This window comes from Aotus nancymaae, unplaced genomic scaffold, assembly GCF_030222135.1.
Source record: "Aotus nancymaae isolate 86718 unplaced genomic scaffold, 86718_ANA_hifiasm-v0.15.2.pri h1tg000016l, whole genome shotgun sequence".
NCBI lineage: Eukaryota > Metazoa > Chordata > Mammalia > Primates > Aotidae > Aotus > Aotus nancymaae.
This window is the reverse complement of record NW_026988428.1, coordinates 40392792-40409039: the sequence shown is the minus strand read 5'-3', so window position 1 is coordinate 40409039 and position 16248 is coordinate 40392792. Positions and strand designations below refer to the sequence as shown.

Here is a 16248-nt window from a genome sequence, read left to right as displayed (position 1 = left end):
CCAGGATGTGTGGAAGGGTAAGTAAAAGCAGATCTGCTCTTCCTGTCCTTTTTTTTGGAGTCCCTAAATTCCACAATAGCTAAAATAAAAGAAAAATACCAGCCTCTTAACAGCCAGTTAAAAGCAACTAGTGTAGCTGCTGGGCTTAAGACACAGAGGACAGACTTGCTGGGGAGGGCACTGTCAATCTTCCATCACCCTCAGGTGTTGGGAATGTTGGCTTTGTTCCAACCCAGTTTCCTTTCATGGAGGTCTATCCATTGGGTGGGACCTGAAGAAGGCTGTGGGGCAACTCAGGGTATCTGGCTGAGGATACACCTCAGTGTTATCCAAAGGCCCCTGGACTAACTCCAGTCCCCGACCACCCATTAGGGTGTTGGTAATAGGACCTCCAGTCTTTCCTATCATTCTTTCTTTCACAGCTGTGGACCTTCCTATCTCTTCTTTATATACAATGTCAAATGTTAAGAATATTGTTGCAAACCAGAGATATTAGTGAGTAGGATGAGCATTTGGCTTAGTCTTCAAAAGTATAAAATGGAAGGTTAAGAGTTGCACAGATGAAGCAAAGTGGGCCTTGGTATCTGCACATAAATTTGTGGTGAAAATGTTCTTGTCATTTCCTTAGTTGCCAACTTAGCGCCAAGAACCTTGAGGCACAGAAAACAAGCACGGCCTCAGGAAGGAAGCTTTTCTGGAAATGCAAGGGCAAATGGTCCAAGGTCCCATATGTGCAGGCTTTCTCTGCCTTGTAGGGTAATCCAGACCTTTGCCAATGTTGTAGGATGGATTCAGCTCACTTCATGGCCATCTCAGGAGAGCCTGCAAGGGGCAATCCCAGGAAAATAGGGAAGCAAACCCCAGAGGTACCTCCAGTGGGGGAATCAACCCCCTCCGCTCCTCCCTATCCAGGTTCTCTCTCAAGCTTGGCCCAGCCTAGAAATCCTCATTTTAGGCAGGTCGCAGTCTCAACTGCCCCCGCAACAGATGCCTGGTGAATATGGCTCCATTAAGGTCCGGGTCCCCTTTTCTCTACAGGACTTAAAGCAAATTAAGGGGGATCTTGGCAAGTTTTTAGATGGCCCTAACAGGTATATAGGGGCTTTCCAGAACTTAATCAAGGTATTTGAACTCTCCTGGAAGGATGCTATATTACCTTTTTTTTTTTTTTTTTTTTTTTTTTTGAGGCAGAGTCTCACTCTGTCACCCAGGCTGGAGTGCAATGGCATGATCTCAGCTCACTGCAACCTCTGCCTCCCAGGTTCAAGCAATACCTCAGCCTCCTGAGCAGCTGGGATTACATATATCCACTACCACAACTGGCTAATTTTGTATTTTTAGTAGAGACAGGGTTTCACCATATTGACCAGGCTGGTCTCAAACTCCTGACCTCAGGTGATCTGCCTGCCTCGGCCTCCAAAAGTACTGGGGTTACAGGTATGAGCCACTGCATCCGGCCTCATGTTACTTTTGAATCAAACCCTGACTACCACTGAAAAGCAGGCCACCCTGCAAGTGGCAGAGAATTTGGGGGACGAGCTTTATATCTTATATAGGACCAGGGAAGGGGATGAGACATATCTAATTTGAAAAATAGCAGTACCATTGGAGGTGGAAAATGGGACCCCAATGATGAAATAGAATGGAAGAGGAAACATTTTCAGGTGTGTATACTGGAGGGCTTATGAAGGACAAGGACTAAGCCCCTCAATTCTACAATCCTATTCATGAAGGGATTTGATGAGAATCCCACTGCCTTCCTGGAAAGGCTAAGAAGGAGGGGCCTTGGTAAAACACACCTCTCTGTCTCCTGATTTAGTAGAGGAATAGCTGGTCCTACGCAATGAGTTTGTCACACAGGTGGCCCCTGATGTCAGGAGGAGGCTGCAGAAACGGCCTGTGGGACTAGATGGTACTTTGGAGGGCTTCCTGGTAGGGGCCACCTTGGTCTTTTGCAGTGGGAACTTGGAGGAAGTCCAGAAAAAAAGAGAGACATGGGAAAAAGGCAGAGGCTCTAACAGCTGCTTTGTGGGCTCATGGACCCAGAGTCCCTGACATGCACCTGTTGACTGCTGCAAATGTGGCAGACCAGAGCAATTTAGGAGGGACTGTCTGGATGGTGTAAGGAGGCCACCTCAACCCCGTCCGGTTTGTGATGGGGACGATTAGAGGGCGGACTCTTCCCAGAGACATGGGTTGCCAGGTCCAGGGCTGGCCTCTCATATGGTGCAGCAGGACTGATGGGTTCTGGGGCTCCTCTCCTCGGCTCCTGTGGTTTAGACTGCCATTGCCATCCACGAGCCCCAGGTGATTTTGGGCGTCAAGGGAAGGAGGATTGACTTCCTCCTGGACTCTGGAGCAGGTCTTTCAGTTCTCCTCTGCAATCTAGGCCCCCCTCTTCCCTTGGCACAACCATGAGGGGCATCTCAGGTTTCCTGCCACTGTCATAGTCTTTGTGAATACAGGAAGCTTTTCCTTACAACCGGTGAGCTTTTTTCCTTTCAGGAGGCACCTTATTAGGCCAGGTCCCAATTCCTGGGACTCCCTTTCTCTCCCTTGTCTGAGGAGGAACTGGTCCCACAGTTTCACTTGCTTAGGATAGGGAGGCAACAGAGGAGCAGCCCCAGCCAGTTGCTAGCTGCAGTTTGGCGAGGGCCACCTGGGACTAATTTAATGGGTGCATACGGCCTCCTGAGGCGGAGATTGTGAACAGGAGTTTTTTTGGGTGAATGGCACTAATAGAAAACTGAAGTAATCTGTTTTGACATTTTGCTTGGACCATTGATGATTCTTTGTTTTGTTTTTCAGAATCAAGGAAGCTTTTTTTTTTTTTTAGATATTTGTAGCTTTTGACAATTGTAGGGGTAAACCAACCAGTGATCTCTGACTGCAGCTCAGAAGAAACAAAAGGGATGGGTCATCAAACCCCAATGGCCATGCAAATGAAGCCTTGGACAATGGCTCCCTTTCACTGGGACCCTTAGATATGCTCCTGAGAGAAAATCTGACTGCCATTTTCCCAAAAACAATGGCCCTGTCAGCATGAAGCAGTTAAGAATGGTCACCGTCCCTATCCTAATGGCAGTTAGATGTATCTCTACAGAGGGGTGATTGATGGCACTGGTGGGCCATCTGGAGTGGCCACTGCCATCATGCAGGCTGTACCAGGGAAATGCAGCCAGGGCTGCACACTCCATGGAGTTGGCAGGAGCCACAGACAAGTAGGAACCTGCCCCTTCCAAGTTGTTAGGGTGGGAGCTCCCCAGGTGCAGCCGCAGCTGCCCAAGTCGTGGCTGCAAACTGCCCGTCCCAAATCACAGAGCAGGCAGGAGCCTCATCCCCCAGGGCACAGCTTCAGCTGCCCGAGTCATGGCTGCAGACCCAGGCCTCCATGTGCTCTTGGGGGTGCTGGGAACAGGCCACAACCCCGCCCTCCTAGGCATAGCTGCAGCCACCCAAGTCATGACTGCAGAGCAGGACCTCCCACTCCACAGAGCAGCCAGGACCCCCACCCCCAAGATGCAGCTGCAGCCACCCAAACTGTAGCTATGAACCCAGACACCCCTGCACTCTTGGAGGCCCAGGAAGGTCCTCTCTCCTGCCCTTACAGGCTTGGAAGTGCCTACTCCTGCTGCCTGACTTCTCCCTGCTGTTGGTGCCCACTCTGATCTAAGAGCAAAGTCATGGTCAAGCCTGAGTGCTGTCACAGCCCAGCCAGGTGTGCACACACTCAGGGTAATGATGAAAGACCAGCCCCCTGCCACGTCAACCTCCCTCTAGACTTTGGGTGCCAATGAGCATAGGAGGGAAGCTGAGGAGGGGCTAAGGGCAGTTTGGCACTGACCTGCAGGCGCCCCTTGGCACCTACAGCCTGGGTGCCATGAATGGCAGCAGAAGGAAGACAGGTTCCTGAGCAGAAGGGAGTGGGTCCCTAGTGAGGCCCCACCTTCAGGGCAGGGAAGGCCTGAAGGCTGGGGGCCAGGCTGCCAGTCCCGTAGACTGCAGTGGAAACTTGTGGTGTCTTTTCCAGGCCTGCCCATGACTGCCCATGAAACAATCAGTGCTCACTTCCTCCCCCTGAGGCCCATAAAAGCCCTGAGTTCAGTCAGAGCTGAGCAGATGTTGGGGTGTCCTGCCTGCAGAGAGGAGCTACCCTCTCTGCTAGGAGCTGAACACTCGTCATGACACCCTGGCTGCATAAGGAGCTGTTCTATCACTCAATAAAGCTTCTCTTCATCTTGCTCACTCTCCTCTTGTCTGCACACCTCATTCTTCCTGAGCACAGGACAAGAACTCAGGACCGCTGAATGGCAAGGATAAAAGAGCTGAACACAAGCAGGGCTGAGACATGCCCCTTGCTTGCCACAATGTGGGCAAAGAGAAGGAAAGAAGAGCTGCAGCCCTTTAGGAAGATCAAACCTGGGAGCTCTCCAAGCCAGGGCTGTGACTCCCTCTTTGGGGCCCTGCGGTTCCTGGCATCTCTGAGCTTCTGGGTGTCACTGTGTCCCCTGGGGCCAGCCGTGGAAGCTGCTTACGGTGTTCTTGGTCCAGCTGCAACCTCACAGAGAGCCAGAGCCCATGTCAGCACCCAGAGCTGCCTGCCCCACTGCAGCAGCTGGCATGTCCGGCGGTTGTGTGTAGTGGCCGGGTCCCACACTCACTGACATACTCCTTGCCATTCCATGCCTGACTCACCCTTGGCAGGCATGGAACCCAGGCCAGCAGGGTGAGTGGAATGCAGCCTACCAGGCTGAGTGGGCGAAACAAGCCCAGCAGGCTGAAGAAAACTCAGGCACAGGTGGCACCAGCCACAGAGGTTTCTGGCTAGAAAAACAACACCCTAAAAATCCCATAATATAATGAGATACTATCTCACACCAGTCAGAATGAATATTACTAAAAAGTAAAAAAATACCAGATGCTGGTGAGGTTGCCAAGAAAAAGGAATGCTTATACACTGCTGATGGGAGTGTAAATTAGTTCAACCATTGTGGAAAGCAGTGTGGCAATTCCTCAAAGAACTGAATAAAGAACTACCATTCAACCCAGCAATCTCATTACTGGGTATACACCCAGAGGAATATAAATCATTTCACCATAAAGACACATGCACACCAATGTTCACTGCAGCACTACTCACAACAGCAAAGACATGGACTTAACCTAAATACCCATCAATTGTGGACCAGATGAAGAAAATGTGATACGTATACACCATGGAATTCCATGCAGCTATAAAAAAAACGAGATCATGTCCTACTCAGGCACATGAATGAAGCTAGTGGTCATTATCCTTAGCAAACTAACACAGGAACAGAAAACCAAATATTGCATGTTCTCACTTATAAGTGGGAGCTAAATAATGAGAGCACATGTACACAAAGAAGGGGACAACAGACACTGAGGCCCGCTTGAGGGAGGAGGGAAGGAGGAAGAGAGAGAATCAGGAAAAAAAGCTGTCAGGTACTATGCTTAGTACCTGGGTAACAAAATGGTCTGTACACCAAATACCCATGACATGCATTTGCCTGTCTTAACGAACCTGCACATGTACACCTGCCTGAACTATAAAAGTTAAAAATAAGCTGGGCATGGCTGCTTATTGCCTGTAATCCTAGCACTTTGGGAGGCCAAGGCAGGCTAATTGCTTGAGCCCAGGAGTTTAGGACAAGCCTAGGCAACATGACAAAAGCCCATCTCTACAAAAAATACAAAAAGTTGCCAGGTGTGGTGGTCCGTGCCTGCAGATCCAACAACTTGAGGGACTGAGGCAGGGGGATTGCTTGGACCTGGGAGGTCAAGGCTACAGTGAGCAGTAAACCAAGACCACACCACTGCACTCTAGTCTGGGTGACAAAATGAGACCTTGTATCAAAAAAAAGAAAAAGGAAAAAAATGTTTAATTTTTCAAAAGTTAAAAATAAATACATTTTAAAAGGAATATCTCCCTCCCAAAGCATCAGAAAAACAGACTTTACACTCTACATAAATTTATATTTTCTGTGTTTGCATCATTCAGCAAATATTTATTGAATAACTACTAGGAACAAGATCTTGTTCCTGCGTTAAAATTTTATTGACATGTTTATTCATTTTATTCCCAAGGACTAAGGTATTTTGTAATGCTGGTGCCCTTCAAACATTCTACCCTTTACTTAGATGAGTTGGCAGGATTAAAAGGTCTTCCTGTTAATAATCGACTTGAAAAAAATTATTTAAAACAGTGTTTGGCCACAGGAAAATCTCCAACAACATCCATTAATCACAAAATTAGTGCAGTGTGGTTCCACTCTGTATAATAAAATGATACATTGTTTTTCAATTGCAGTTGACCCCAGGTTGCAAGTTATATAACCTGAGTGTGCCCAGGTGAACCAAGAATGCAACCATGGGCAGAACCTAAGTGCTTGAACCAAGGAAAGGGGATAGAATTAAGAAGTAGGGCCGGGCGCGGTGGCTCACGCCTATAATCCCAGCACTTTGGGAGGCCGAGGCGGGTGGATCACGAGGTCACGAGGTCAAGAGATCGAGACCATCCTGGTCAACATGGTGAAACCCCGTCTCTACTAAAAATACAAAAATTAGCTGGGCATGGTGGCGCATGCCTGTAGTCCCAGCTACTCGGGAAGCTGAGGTGGGAGAATTGCTTGAACCCAGGAGGCGGAGGTTGCGGTGAGCCGAGATCGCGCCATTGCACTCCAGCCTGGGTAACAAGTGCAAAACTCCATCTCAAAAAAAAAAAAAAAAAAAGAATTAAGAAGTAGATTCCACCTGATTTTAGTAAGAAAAAAAAGAAGAAGAAGAAGTAGACACCAGGCCAGGTACAGTAGCTCACACCTGTAATGCCAGTGCTTTGGGAGGCTGAGGTGTATTTCTTGGGGCCATGAATTTGAGACGAGCCTTGGCAACATAGCAAGACCCTATCTCAACTAAAAAGAAAAAAAAGTAAGGGACACTTCATAGCATGATCCACAGTCTAATCAGATTTAGCCCTGGCATCACCACATGGCATGATCCAATCAGATCATGCCTCCTGGCATTACTTCATTGCAAGATTCAATCAGATCATGCCTCATTACCATCTTCAGACTCCATCTTGGAAGATAAATTTGAGCATTGCCTCCTATTTCCTCGCCAGTCAATTTACAAAAAGCTTTGTCTTCTCAAAAGCTGGTACCATAGTATCGACTTCTATGCACATCCGGCAACAAGCCCACTGCCTGCTAGGTAACAATGAGAACATAGAAAAGCAGATTCAAATTGCTAATCCCTATTGAAAATATATTGTTTATTTTTTTAATTCAACAAATGCTTTGTAACTGTTTTATACAAGACATGGTAATATGTATATAAAGTAGTTCCTACAGAGGTTACACAGACCATGACATTTTATTTTTATTATTAAATATTTGAAGAATACAAAATATTATAGAGAATATTAATTATCACCTATACTTATGTATCTAACCCATAAAGTGATGAAATAATCTGTATGACAAAACTCCCTGTCATGAGTTTACATATATAACAAACCTGCGCGTGTACCCCGAACCTAAAAGTTAAAAAAAAAATAGGGCTGGCGTAGTGGCTCACACCTGTAGTCCCAGCACTTTGGGAGGCCAAGGCAGGAGGAGCCCTTGAGGTCAGGAGTTCAAGACTCCGTCTCTACTAAAAATACAAAAATTAGCCAGGTGTTGTAGTGGTGGGTGTCTGTAGTCCCAGATCCTCAGAGGCTGAGGCAGAAGGATCACTTGAACAACCCAGGAGACAGAGGTTGCAGTGAGCTGAGATCACACTACTGCACTCCAGCCTGGGTGACTGAGTGAGACAAGAAAAAAAGGAAAGAAGGAAGGAAAGAAGGAGAAAGAGGGAAAGAAAGAGAAAGCGGAAGGAGGAAGGGAGGAGGGAGGGAAGGAAGGAAGGAAAGAAGGGAGGAAAGGGAGGGAGGGAGGAAGGAAGGAAGGGAGTGAGGGAAGGAGGGAGGAAGGAAGGAAGGAAGGGAGTGAGGGAAGGAGGGAGGGAGGGAGAGAGGGAAGGAAAGACAACATTACTTCAGTTGACATCTCCAATATCCCTCCTCAATCCCCAAAGGTAACTACTGTCAGCATTTGGTGTTTATCAGTCTCTCATTCTCATAAATATTTTGGTACTTTTACTATATACATATATTGCCATAAACAATATGTAGCACTTTCTGCAAGTTTTAACTTTTCTTTTTTTTTTTTTTGAGATGGAGTCTTGCTCTGTCACCCAGGCTGGAGTGCAGTGGCGTGATCTCAGCTCATTGCAACCTCCCCATCTCAGGTTCAAGGAATCCTCCTGCCTCAGCCTCCCAAGTAGCTGGGATTACAGGCACACCAGCATGCCCAGCTAATTTTTGTGTTTTTAGTAGAGACGAGGTTTCACCATGTTGGCCAGCCTAGTCTCCAACTTCTGACTACAAGTGATCCACCAGCCTAGTCTTCCCAAAGTGGTGGGATTACAGGGATGAGCCACCACACCCAGCCAAATGTTAACATTTTAAACAAAATGTCATACCACTATTCACATGTTCTGCAACTTACTTTTCATTCATTATGTTATTAAACTTTACCACATTGATTACATGCCAATTAACCTCATTCATGTTAACCATAGTATAAAAAGATAGATGGATGAATAGGATAGATAGATAATAGTTAGATGTAAACAGACCGAAGGACCAACCATCGCATGAACATACTACAAGTTACCCATTCTCTTGTGAATGGGTATATACGTTGTTTTCAATTTATTATGATTCAAAAAATGGAGCAATGAAGATTCATGTACAAGTCTTCTGTGTACATGTATGATATCTGCAACCTGTATCTGAGATTGGAATTATTTGGTCATAGGTCAAACATGTTTCAAGTTTAACAGATATTTTCCAAATTGCTTACCAAAGTGGTTGTACAAATTGACAGTTACCCCAGAAGTGTTTAAGCTACCATTGGTTTACAGCTTTATTAATGGTATTGGCTGACTTTTTTTGGCACTATGAATAATGTAAAATTGCGTTTCACTGTGGTTTTACTTTGCATTTACCTGACTACTAGTGAAAATTAGCATATTTTTATGTTTATTGGCCATTCTGACTTTCTGTTCCTCTGTCCACTTTTCTATGAAGATTTGTTTTGCTAATAAATGTATACAAATTCTATTTCTTTTTTAATTGTATGTTGTTACTGTAGTTTTTGTTTTGTTTAAGTTCTGGGTACATGTGCTGAACATGCAGGTTTATTACATGGATATACATGTGCCATGGTGGTTTGCTGCACCTATCAACCCGTCATCTAGATTTTAAGCCCCACATACATTAGGTATTTGTCCTAATGCTCTCCGTCTCCTTGCCCCCCACTCCCTGTCAGGCCCCAGTGTGTGATGTTCCCTTCCTTGTGTCCATATGTTCTCATTGTTCAACTCCCACTTATACTTATGAGTGAGAACATACAGTGTTTGCTTTTCTGTTCCTGTGTTAGTTTGCTGAGGATGATGATTTCCAGCTTCATCCATGTCCCTGCAAAGGACATAAACTCATTCCTTCCCCCCAGCCCCCGAGACAGAGTCTTGCACTGTTGCCCAGGCTGGAGTGCAATGGCACGATCTCAGCTCACTGCAACTTCTGCCTCCCAGTTCAAGCGATTCTACCTCAGCCTCCAGAGCAGCTGGTATTACAGGCACACACCACCACACCCAGCTAATTTTTTGTATTTTTAGTAGAGACGGGGTTTCACCATGCTGGCCAGACTGGTCTTGAACTCCTAACCTTGTGATCCACCCACCTTGGCCTCGCAAAGTGCTGAGATCACAGGCATGAGCCACCGCACCCGGCCTGAACTCATTCTTTTTTATGGTTGCATAGTGTTCTGTGGTGTATATGTGCCACATTTTCTTTATCCAGTCTATCATTGACAGGCATTTGGGTTGGTTCCAAGTCTTTACTATTGTAAACAGTGCAGCAATGAACATAATGTGTGCATGTGTCTTTATAGTAGAACCATTTATAATCCTTTGGGTATATACTCAATAATGGGGTTGCTGGGTCAAATGGTACTTCTATTTCTAGATCCTTGAGGAATCTCCACACTGTCTTCCACAATGGTTGAACTAATTAACACTCCCACCAACAGTGTAAAAGCATTCCTATTTCTCTACATTTTCTCCAGTATCTGTTGTTTCCTGACTTTTTAATGATTGCCATTCTAACTGGCATGAGATGGTATCTCACCATGGTTTTCATTTGCATTTCTCTAATGACCAGTGATGATGAGCTTTTTTTTATGTGTTTGTTGGCCACATAAATGTCTTCATTTGAGATGTGTCTGTTCATATCCTTCGCCCAGTCTTTGATGGGGTCGTTTGTTTTTTTCTTGTAAATTTGTTTAAGTTCTTTGTAGATTCTGAGTATTAGTCCTTTGTCAGATGCATAGATTGCAAAAATTTTCTCCCATTCTGTAGGTTTCCTGTTTACTCCGATGATAGTTTCTTTTGCTGTGCAGAACCTCTTTACTTTAATTAGATCCCATTTGTCAATTTTGACTTTTGTTGTAATTGCTTTTGGTATTTTAGTTATGAAGTCTTTACCCATGCCCATGTCCTGACCAGTATTCTGTCCTAGGTAGAATACCTGTCCTAGGTATTCTTTAGGGTTTTTATGGTTTTAGGTTTTTGCATTTAAGTCTTTAATCCATCTTTAGTTAATTTTTGTATAAGGTGTAAGGCAGAGGTCCAGTTTCTGTTTTCTGTTTATGGCTAGCCAGTTTTCCCAGCACCATTTATTAAAGAGGTAATCCTTTCCCATTGTTTGTTTTGTTATATTTGTTGAAGATTAGATGGTTGTGGACATGTGGTATTATTTCTGAGGACTCTGCTCTGTTTCATTGGTCTATATATCTGTTTTGGTACTAGTATCATGCTGTTTTGGTTATTGTAGACTTGTAGTATAGTTTGAAGTCAGGTAGCATGATGCCTCTAGCTTTGCTCTTTTTGAGACAGTTCTCTCTTGTTGCCAAGACTGGAGTGCAATGACACAGTCTTGGCTCACTTCATCCTCTGCCTCCCAGGTTGAAGCAATTCTCTTGCCTCATCCTCCCAAGTAGCTGGGATTACAGGCGTGTGCCACCACGTCCAGCTAACTTTTGTATTTACTAGAGATGGGGTTTCACCATGTTGCCCAGACTGGTCTTGAACTCCTGACCTCAGATGATCCACCCACCTCAGCCTCCCAAACTGCTGGGATTATAGGCATGCATCACCACACCCTGCTTACAAATTCTATTTCTTAATAAAACCTTGTGGTTATCTATGGTGCAAATATATTGCTCAGTTGGTGGCTTGTCTTTTTGCTCTAAGTTAAGGGGTATTTTGATGCAGAAAAGTTCTCAATTTTGGCCAAATTTAACAACCTTCCTTTATGATTGACTTTTGTGTACCTTGTTTCAAGAGGCTTCCGTATCCTAAAGACACAAATGCATTCTCAATGTTTTGTTTTAAAGGTTTTAAAGTTTTATTTTTCACGTTTAGGTATTTATTCCATGGGGATTTGTTTTTGTGCCTGGTATGGGATAGGTATCTAATTTTATTATTCTCTATTTTTAAAAAATTGTCCTTTCACCACTTATTGGATCATTTCCCACCACCTCATTTTCCTTCCACTATCATATCAAGTTTCCATATATGTCCACTCTATTCTTTTTTTTTTTTTTTTTTTTTTTGAAACAGAGTTTCACTCTGTCGCCTAGGCTGGCGTGCAATGGTGCAATCTCGGTTCACTGTAACCTGTGCCTCCCGGGTTCAAGCAATTCTCATGCCTCAGCCACCCGAGTAGCTAAGATTATAGGCATGTGCCACCACACCCACCTAATTTTTGTATTTTTAGTAGAGACAGGGTTTCACCATGTTCGTCGGGCTGGTCTCAAACTCCTGACCTCAGGTGATCCACCCACCTCGGCCTCGTAAAGTGCTGGGATTTCAGGCATGAGCCACCATGCCTGGCCTGTCCACTCTATTGTTTACATCTATTTGTCTGTCTTTGCCTTGCACCTATTTGTTTATGTTACTACAGTTTTATATTAAGTCTTAATGTTTGGGAAGGCAAGTTTCCCTCACCTTGTTCTTCAAAATTCCCTTGGCTTTGCTTGCCCTTTTGCTCTCTCAATTAAATTTGAAAATCAACTTCTCAAATTGCAAAAAAAAAAAAAAAAAAAAATAGGTGGCCATAACCGAAGCGGGAGCAGCCAAAATGAAGTTCAATCCCTTTGTGACTTCTGACCAAAGCAAGAATTGCAAAAGGCATTTCAATGCACCTTCCCACATTCACAGGAAGATTATGTCCTCCCCTCTTTCCAAAGAGCTGAAACAGAAGTACAACATGCTATCCATGCCCATCCAAAAGGATGATGAAGTTCAGGTTGTATGAGGACACTATAAAGGTCAGCAGATTGGCAAAGTAGTCCAGGTTGACAGGAAGAAATATGTAATCTACATTGAAAGTGTGCAGCAGGAAAAGGCTAATGGCACAACTGTCCGTGTAGGCATTCACCCCAGCAAGGTAGTTATCACTAGGCTAAAACTGGACAAAGACCGCAAAAAGATCCTTGAACGGAAAGCCAAATCTCGCCAAGTAGAAAAGGAAAAGGGTAAATACAAGGAAGAAACAATTGAGAAGATGCAGGAAAAGAGTAATCTTATATACAAACTTTGATTAAAACTTGAAACGAGAAAAAAAAACTATTGGGATTGGGATTGAATTGGAATCATACTAAATATAAATTATTTGATATATGTTTTTATGATATTGAGATTCCTTATTCATGAATATTTTATATGTTTACATTTATTTAGGTCTTAATGTCTTCAATAAAATTTTATACTTTTTCCTTTTTTTTTTTTTTGAGACCAAACTTTGCTCTGTCACCCAGGCTGGAGTGCAATGGTGCAATCTCAGCTCACTGCAACCTCCGCCTCCCGGGTTCAAGCAATTCTCCTGTCTCTACCTCCCAAGTATCTGGGATTAGAGGTGTGCAGCACCATGCCTGGCTAACTTTTGTATTTTTAGTAGAGATGGGGTTTCATCATGTTGACCAGGCTGGTCTCGAACTCCTGACCTCAAATAATCTGCCTGCCTCAGCCTCCCAAACTGCTGGGATTACAGGCATAAGCCACCACACCCAGACAATTTTATACCTTTCTACATGAAGGTATTATACAAATTCTGTCAGATTTATTCCTATTTTTGTTGTTGCTATTGCAAATAACATTTTAAAAATTAGTTTCTATATTATGTCTGAGATTTGCTTCAAAACATAATGATAGAAATGGTTTATAACTAACTGAATAAAATAAGAATTAATTAGTCCTTTTTTTTTTTTTTTTTTTTTTTTTTGGAAACAACCTCTCGCTCTGTCGCCCAGGCTGAAGTGCAACATCCACCTCCCAAGTTCAAGCGATTCTTGTGCCTCAGCCTGAGTAGCTGGGATCACAGGTGCACACCACGATGCCTGGCTAATTTTTGTTTTTGTTTTTGTTTTTGTTTTTTTTGAGACAGAGTCTCACTCCATCACCAGGCGCCAGGCTGGAGTGCAGTGGCTCAACCTCGGCTCACTGCAACCTCTGCCTCCTGGGTTCAAGCAATTCTCCTGCTTCAGCCTCCTGAGTAGCTGGGTCTACAGGCACGTGCCACAACGCCCAGCTAATTTTTTTGTATTTTTAATAAAGACGGGGTTTCACCATGTTGGCCAGAATGGTCTTGATCTCTCGACCTCGTGATCCGCCCACCTTGGCCTCCCAAAGTGCTGGGATTACAGGTGTGAGCCACCACGCCTGGCCTAATTTTTGTATTTTTAGTAGAGACGGGGTTTCGCCATGTTGGCCAGGCTGGTCTTGAGCTCCTGACCTCAGGTGATCCACCCCCCAACTCGGCTCCCAAAGTGCCAGGATCAAAGTGCCAGGATCATAGGCGTGAGCCACCACACCTAGCCAATTAGTCCATTCTTAAATAAAAAATAAAGGAGATAGAAATGTCACCTTGTAAATGTAGATGGAATGACAAAGTTAGAAATCACTATTTGCAACCATTCTTATCTAAATCAGTTATCATAGTAATCATAGTTATCACAGTAATAACTGATTTAGATAAGAATCATTAGTAATTCTAAAAATTGCTTGTTAAAGTTTGATGAGGAACAGGACATTTATACAATCTCAAAATATCCTCACAAATTACTTATTAATTACAAAAGAAAAAGTGTTAACTTTACAATGGAGAAGCATGGCAGACCCTAAGCAAGGATTCAAAATTAACACCAATAATGAGATAAACACATCTATGCCTACTGACGTGATGCAGTGAGAGGGACACAATGTCACTTCTGTGACATTTCTGCCAAAATGCACAGCCTGGATCTAATCATGAAGACATATCATACAATCCAACTTGGGGTTGCTTTACAAAATAACTGGCCCATACTCTTTGAAAATGTCAGACTTGTGAAAAAAGAAGTTAAACTATTAAAAATTAAATGAGCACAGGAACGTGACAATTGAATGCAAAGTAAGATCCTGTATTGGAACCTGGGGAAAAAATTCAATTGCTATATAGAACATTTTTGGAACAATGGGCAGAATTTATGTAAGATCTATGGATTAGATAATGGTATTACATCAAAGGAGGGGTGACCAGATGTCTCAATTTACCTAGGACAGTACTTATTTATATTTGTTATCCTATGAAGATTCTTTTTTAACTTTTTGTATTGATACATAATAGATGTGCTTATTTTGGGGATACATGTGATAATTTGATATATTCATATAATGTGTAAAGATAAAATCAGGGTTCTGTGTAAATGATTAATAGTGCCTCCTGGCCAGGTGCGCTGGCTCACGCCTGTAATCCAAGCATTTTGGGAGGCTGAGGCAGATGGATCACTTGAGGTCAGGAGTTTGAGACCAGCCTGGTCAACATGATGAAATCCTGTCTCTACTAAAAATATAAAAATTAGCTGGGCATGGTGGTGCATGCCTGTGATCCTAGCTACTCAGGAGGCTGAGGCATGAGAATCACTTGAACCCAGAAGGTGGAGGTTGCAGTAAGCTGAGATTGTACCACCGCACTCCAGCCTGGATGACAAAGCAAGACTCTGACTCAAAAAAAAAAGTGCCTACTTTAGCTCTCAAAAGTAACCCATATAGGGGTCACCCATCAAGGGGAAAGTCTGCTGTGGGGATTTCTAAGAAATCTTTTTTTCTCCTCATAGAAGAGGACAGATGCAGACATCACCACCCTTCTCCCTTATACTATCATTCTATTTTGCGTGAAAGTTGCCAGAATCAAAATGGAGTCACAAATGTTTAAAAAAAGAAGAGCCCTGACAAATAGGGCCAGGGAGGGCCATGAAGAGAAGATTCTTATCCTTGTATGCCTCATAACAAAAAGACTCTGGAAAAATAATATCCTTGCACAGAATCCATCAGAAAGTTCCATAAAAAACACTGCAAGAACATATGCCCCAGAACTGCCTTTACAACCTAGGACTAACGTCATCCTTGTTATTGATCTTGGTAGCCAAATATAATTATTTAAAAACGATTGTGCAATCCACCTCTTTTCTTTAAAAACCTGTCTTCCTTTACCTCTCTGAATATGCACATAGTTTACTATGACACATATATTCGCATTGCAACACTCTATTCCCAAATAAATGTCTTTTTCTTGTAGAGAGCTTCCCTCTGTTTATTTAGGTTGACCTATGTGGTGTCACTTGAAATCTTAAGTGATGTCTGGATCTGCAGCAATCATCTTACAACCTTGAGGTGACAAGCTGGAAGAAAAGGCCAGAAATGCACATAGACTTTAACCCTAACATAAATGAGTTATTGAAGCAGTACCAGTGACCTCCTATCTACTAATTTACTATTACTTAAGAAATTCTTTTTTTCTTTTTTTTTTTTTTTGAGACAAGGTCTCACTCTGTCACCCAGGCTGGAGTGCAGTGGCATGATCTCAGCTCACTCCAAACTCTGTGTCCCAGGTTCAAGTGATTCTCATGCCTCAGCCTCCCAAGTAGCTAGGACTACAGGTGCACACTACCATGCCTGGCTAATTTTTGTATTTTTAGTAGAGACAGAGTTTGCTATGTTGGCCAGGCTGGTCTCTTAGATCGCACCTGGCCTAAGAAAACAAACTCTTAACAAATGTAACAAAACAAACTTAAGTCATGCTACTAT

The 16248-nt window shown here is 43.6% G+C and overlaps 1 pseudogene; it reads left to right on the top strand.

Moving 5' to 3' along the window:
* The first annotated feature begins 12262 nt into the window (after positions 1 to 12262).
* Positions 12263 to 12724, top strand: LOC105716003 (large ribosomal subunit protein uL24-like; annotated as a pseudogene).
* The last annotated feature ends 3524 nt before the right edge of the window (positions 12725 to 16248 follow it).